The sequence below is a fragment of the Dioscorea cayenensis genome, chromosome 19, assembly GCF_009730915.1.
Source record: "Dioscorea cayenensis subsp. rotundata cultivar TDr96_F1 chromosome 19, TDr96_F1_v2_PseudoChromosome.rev07_lg8_w22 25.fasta, whole genome shotgun sequence".
Lineage (NCBI taxonomy): Eukaryota > Viridiplantae > Streptophyta > Magnoliopsida > Dioscoreales > Dioscoreaceae > Dioscorea > Dioscorea cayenensis.
Window position 1 is genome coordinate 10031765 of NC_052489.1, and position 6827 is coordinate 10038591.

Here is a 6827-nt window from a genome sequence, read left to right on the forward strand (position 1 = left end):
TGTCCAAGCTTAGCACAGGTAGGTTATTAGATGGCTTCAATCTCCTACCCACATCTTCTTCCAAACCCAAAATCTCTTTCTTACAATTTATCAGTGATCAATCCCAAATAGAGATGCTTGTCGCATTACCTTAGGGTTTGCTTCTTCTTCCATTTCAACTTGAAAGCAATATATCTTCACCAAGGCTTCTTGCATCATTCCTTGCTCACAAACACATTGTCCATTGAAGCAATCCCCACTTTGAAAGAAAGGTTCTTCTTGCATCCTCTCACTCTCTACAACATTATACCCATTCTGCCCTACTTCTTCATTGTCATTCACTACCACATCATTTCTAGAAGGAACTTGAATTGCTTGCTCAAATATTTTTTAATCCTTCGAGAGTGTGTCAAGTATCCCTCCTAATTAATGATCAAGGTTTTTAAAGGAGGCTTCCTGACATCTAAATGTGGTCTCGATATTTTGGAGACGGACATCGGTAGCTTCAATAAAATCAGCTAATACTTTTTCAACTGAAGCGCATCCTCTCCAAGTAGCTTGATAAGTGCTTGTCTGATAAGAATGCGAAGTGTTCTTTCTTTATGATGAGCATTACTTTTATCGGGTTTTAACACAAATACGTGTGTATTTATGTTACTTTCATGCATATAGGGTTGTGAAGCCGAATCTTAGAGAAATAAGCCAATGTAGATCATGAGTGCACCATTTGGAGGAAATCTTGAGAAGGTTCAAACGCGAAGACATAAGTCGGGTTCAAGATGCTAGAATGTGTGCCAACCTCGTTGCATTCAAGCTAGCATAATGATTTGGAGGGGCACAAAGGCTGTCACATTCTAAGTATTCCGGCTTGTGCATGTGTAATAAGATCTCCCCCAACGCGGCCATTCATTAAAGAAGCAAAATGATCTATGATGTAAACATGTGCTCGTTAATATTACCTCGATGAAAGCATGGTTTCGGGAGTGTTTCGGACCGATACTATAGCAGGGCACTGTAGCACACTATAAAAATACTGTAGTAGGTACTGTTCACAGCCGGCCGATGAAAGAGTTGTCTAGAGAAGCCACACGGGCGTGTGGAAATTCCACAAGCCTGTGTGTTAATTCCACACGGGCCGTGTGAAATATTCACAGGGGCCTGTGGATTCCCGATTCCAGCCCTTTAAAAGCCGATTTCAGCTGTGATTTCAACCCCGATTTCAGCATTTTTTCAACATCTTTTCCCCAACTTGAGAGAGGGCTGTTGCTCTGGTTTTGAGAGCTATTGGCTAGGGATTGGGAGTGGTTCTCTTTCTCTGACATCGAGCTCCATTTGGAAGAAGGTTAGTGGGAGAGCTTTCATCGTCACCGATCTGGGGAGGTGTATCCTAGGCCGTACAAAGGGACCTTTCGACGAGTAGAGGACTCTCCACAAGACCATCGTCATGACTATCAAGGGGGTTTTCTATGGATTCATTGCTTTTACATTCAATTTTATTTATTGTAATTAGCTCCATGGAGAGCTAAACCCCCTAGTGGGTACTTGGATTGTGAACCCTAGGATGTATTCGTTTCATTGAAACTTGTTATTATGCTTCATTAATTGATGTTTTTATTGAGTCCCAATTTTGAATGCATTGATTGTATGAATACTCCCTTAGAGTGACACTAGGGTTGAGAGTTTTTGTTGGTAACCCTTGTGTTTGAGTGACACACCACGAGAGTTAGACAAAGCTAGATTGGAGAGGTTTAGAGGGTGAGTGAAGATGTAGCGGAGCGTCCTCTTTCCCCTCCGTTGTAATTTATTCTACCTCGAATTCCTCGAGTTCTTTACGGTCATAGTAGAGTGAATGGGCTAAGGGATAACCTTCTGCTGCGGCTTAGTTGCGAGTGAAATGTAGTGAAGCGTTGAAGTGATTTTAGCATCTAGGGCTTCATTTTGACTAGGGACCTTCCGCCTGGACCAAAGGGTTAGGTCTACATATAGGAAGATGATTTATCACTTCGAATCCCTATAACTCATTGCAATTCTATACGAGTGCGAGATTGAGAGATTGTTTAATTTCTCCTCTGGGACATGTATAGGGTTAGGCATAGTTGACCTTAGATTTGGGATCATGTATTAAAGGATTTCCATGACTCATTAATGCATTTATTAGGAAGCATAATATAGGGTTTTTGCACTTGAAATGATTATCCTTGGCAGATTAATATCCGAGTGCCCTATTTACAACGATTGCCTTACCACTCCTTTACTTGTGCTCTCTCTCGTGTCTCTTTTACTTTTGTTTATATCTTGTCACAAAAATAACTATTCATAGTTCGCTTAGTTAAGAAAAAATTTAAGTATTTTTACTCCCTATACCATGTGGATACGATACCCACTCACCTTGGATTTCATTAGTTCGACAAACCTGTGCACTTACGGGACATACGCAAGGTGCATTGCCAAGTTTTTCGCACTGTTGCCGGGGAATAGGCGTTTAGAGATACTTTGCACTTTGTTTTCTTAGCTATTCATTTATTCATTCTATTTCACATCTTCTTTTCTATCATTGTTCTGATTTGATTTCTCTCTTTTGTGTAGTTCCAAGTTCATGACCCGAGGGAACCCCTCAATATTGATTGAAGAGGATCCTGAGCTCAAACGTACACTTAGAATAAAAGGAAAAGAACCTGTACAAGAACAGTCTAGTCTAGCTGACTTGGAAGTTGAAGGGTCGGATAATATGGCGGAACAAAATGAGCAACAGAGGACATTATCCGATTATGCCAGACCTTCAGTATTGGGGACACAATCGAGTATTGTGCGTCCCCCGATTACAGCTCAGAACTTCATGCTAAAGCCGGCATTCATCCACATGTTGATGCAATCTGCACATTTCAATAGTTTGGCCGATGAGGATCCAAACAGTCATATAGAGAACTTTCTCAAGGTGTGTGATATGCTCAAGATAAACAGGGTGACGTATGATGCCATCAAGTTGAGAGCTTCCCATTTTCCTTAAAGGCGAGAGTGAAGCAGTGGCTATACTCATTACCTAGAGCATCAATTACCTCATGGGAGGATATGGTAGAAGCTTTTCTTGCCCATTATTTTCCTCCTGAAAAATCTGCAAAGCTTAGGAATGAGATCTCGTCCTTTGTACAGTCAGAATTGGAGTCTATATTTGAGACGTGGGAAAGGTTCAAGGAGCTCCTGAGAAACTGCCAGCAACACAGATTCCCAGAGTGGATGATTGTTTAGACTTTTTACAACAGGTTAAATTCAAGCACAAGGCAACTCTTGGATGCGGCAGCAGGAGGTACCTTAGGTAGCAAGACCCCCAGAGAGGCGTGTTAACTAATTGAAGAAATGGGGTTAAATAGCTAACAATGGAATACTAGGGAAAAGAAAAAGGTGGCCGGGCTTTATAAGATAGATGCAGTAACTTCATTAGCGGTTTAAGTGGAATAATTGAGTAAGAAGTTAGATATTCTAATTTCAAATAGAGTGGTGGCCGTGACTACTTGCACTAAGTGTGGTGGAGGACATGCTCCCTCCGATTGCCCGATCTCCACTGGTGATTCATCTTCGGTTGAGAATGTTGATTTTGTGGGTAATGTGATGAGGAATCAAGGGAATCCATATACCAACACCTATAATCCAGGTTGGCAGAATCATCCCAATTTCTCGTGGAGTAACCAAGTTCCATAAAAGGCCATGGGGCCACTGGTTTTCCAATAACAACAAGCCCCAAACATGGAGAACTGAGTTTCTGGTTTGGAGACCCGAATGACCGATTTGGAGAAGGCCTTGACTAGATTTGTACAATCATCGGATACAAGGTTTCAATCAGTTGAGGCTACACTTCGCAACCACACCGCTTCTTTGTATAACCATGAGAATCAAGTGGGGCAAATTGTGAAGTCCCTATCGGAGAGATCACAAGGAAGCTTGCCAAGCAATACCGAGACCAATCCTAGAATGCATAGAGGTTTCTGAGTGATAAGCCCAATGAACACGCACCCGAGGTCATAGAGGTTGAAGAGGGAACAAGCAAAGAGAAGGAGGTGGCACCCCCACCTTTCAAGGCAAGAATCCCTTATCCCTCTAGATTGAAGAATGACCAACATCAACATTCCTTTTATTGAGGCATTATCTCAAATGCCTAAGTATGCAAAATTCCTAAGGACTTGTTAACTAACAAGAGGAAGTTAGAGGAGAGTGCTTTAGTGATCTTAGATGCTTCTTGCTCTGTGGTTTTGCAAACAAACATGCCAAACAAGAGGAAACACCCGGGAAACTTCATCATTCTGTGCAACATTGGCAATTTACGTGATGAAATTGCATTGGCGGACTCAGGGGCCACTATCAACATCATGCCATACACCTTCTTTCAGAAGTTAGGCTTGGGCAAGCCTAGACCCACTCGGATGACTTTGCAATTAGTGGACCGAACGGTGAGACATCCGAGCGGTATCATCGAAGATGTGCTTGTCAAGGTGGACAAGTACATATTTCTTGTAGATTTTGTATTGCTAGACATCGATGAAGATGCGGATGTACGCTTGATACTTGGGAGGCCGTTCTTGCAGACTTCCAAGGCATTGATTGACATGGATGGCAGGGAGCTAACTTTGAGAGTTGGAGATGACAAGCTCACATACCGCCGTGCTAAAGCCATGTGTTATTTTCTTGATTTTGATGATACTTTGTATTTTCTAGACACTACTGATGAGATTGTAGATGAATATATGCAGGAAATGTTCAATCCAGACCTGTACGAGGGTGTGTTCGACCAAGAGGAGGAAAATGAAGAAGTAATGATGCTTGGTTTGACTGAAGAAGTACGATCTACTCTGGGGATCTTGAAGAAGGTGTTTCAGAAGATGAAGAGGATGAGGAGACACCACCGGAAACGCTCCAACACTGTTGGAGATGTGCGTGAACCGAACAAGTTGGATGAATCATTGCTAGGTGGTACCAAGCACGATAACTCCCCTTCTACCTTCAAGACACTTTGCTCGTCATGCTTTCAAGCCATGGGTAAGAGGGCAACATTCATCTATGAACCCCCGTGAGGTAAGACAAGGTACGTCAAGCTTAGTGATGTAAAACAAGCGTTTCTTGGGAGGCAACCCAAGTGTTTACTGTGTTCTTAGTTAGTAGTTTAGTTTTTGTGCGAATAAAGTGTTGAGTGTTGGTGTCTTAATTTTTAGATGCTTTTACTGTGTTTTCTTGTGGGTTTTTAATGTCATCGTGTGTTTTCATGTGGATTTGGCAAAGTTTAGGTTGTTTGAGCTTGTTTTTCGTGTTTTTTAATGTTAAAGTTGCCCTGTAAAGCAGGCTCTGAGTGTATAGTTGTGTTCAAAAATTTTCTGGAGAGCTTGCAAAGTTTTCTAAGTGTCCAGAGAAACCACACGGCCGTGTGAAATTTCCGCACGGGCGTGCGTATTCGTTCAGAGCTCATCTAGAGACAGCACAGGGGCGTGGACTCGCCCTTGTGAGCGACCTTGTGATTTTCACACGCCCATGGGTAACTTATGCATAAGCGTGTGTTTTATTGTAGAGACTTGGCAAATTATCCTGAGAGCACACAGGGGCGTGGACTCACCCCTATGGGCGAACCTGTGAAAAATGCATGGGCGTGGGAATTTTTCGCACGCCCGTGCGAATCTCTACAGATGAGCCCTCTCCATCCCGGGAAGACGCAGAGGCGTGCGGCTGCCTCTGTAAGTTGGGCCTGTGAATGTCCACGCCCATTCAGAATTTCCGCACGGGCGTGCAAAACACTTATTGATTCTTCTCGGTTGGATAGAGATGTCACAGGGGCATGCGGCTGCACCTGTGGGTCGGGCGTACTGGCAAGGGTATTTTTCCGCACGCCTGTGTGGTTGCATTTAGAAACAGTGAGGGTTTTCTATAGAGCCCAGAGGGGCGTGGACCAACCCCTGTGATGCTTTCCTCTAGAGGCGCAAAGGAAAGGGTAATTGCCACACGGCCGTGTGGATGCGCAGAACGCCAAGAGGCGTGAGTTTTTTTTTATTTAAAGGAAGACTGTTCTTCTTCATCCTCACATTCTCCAGTCATTTGACAGCACTCTCACACCTTTTCCCGGCCTCGTAGTGCCTATTTGGAGGGATTTTTTGTTTGGTTTTTTGGCTGATTCAAGTTTTTCCCATTTTACATCGTCGATAAGTCTTATCTTTTGTTTTCTTCATCAATTCTTGATTTTAATCTATGAAACTGGTGAATAATGCTTCCTTTCTGCAATTAGAATGATTATACATGTTTAGAACGAAGTTAGAAGCAATCTAACGGTGTATTTTTGGATTTTTGAGTCCCGGCCATGCGTTTTTCACGCCCCATGGATCCACACGGGTGTGCGGAAATTCCACACGACCGTGTGGATTTTTGCAGCATTACTTAATTAACTGGTTTGATCAATTTTCTTTCAAATCTTGCAGCTTATGGCACCTCGGTCTAAGATGCAAGCCGAGAAACATGAGATTTGCTATTCCCGAGTACTAGGTGCATTTTGAACATTTGACGAGACTTCAGTTCAGACAGACTTGATTCCTAGACACGAGCAAATTGAGAGATCTACAGCAGGGAGATGAGTTCACAGATAAAGTCGATGATCTCATCTTAGTGGGAGGTTAGAGGCAGTTATTGTCTACTAGGGAGCCAGCCATTCATGAGCTTACACTTGAGGTCTTATCGTCATTCGAGTTCGATAGATCTTATACGAGATTTTACAGTTTGGATGCCATTCAGTTCAGAGCATTTGGACATCACCATAGCATGAGCATTACTCAGTTTTTAGTTTGGCTTGGCTTATACGAGGAGATATTTATAGACATTAA

The 6827-nt window shown here is 42.8% G+C and overlaps 1 non-coding gene across 1 annotated transcript; it reads right to left on the reverse strand.

Annotated features, from left to right (window-relative positions):
* Positions 1–3096: 3096 nt before the first annotated feature.
* Positions 3097–3203, reverse strand: LOC120250757. Its single transcript, XR_005533096.1, has one exon. It is a non-coding gene; the product is annotated as a small nucleolar RNA R71 (small nucleolar RNA).
* Positions 3204–6827: the final 3624 nt, after the last annotated feature.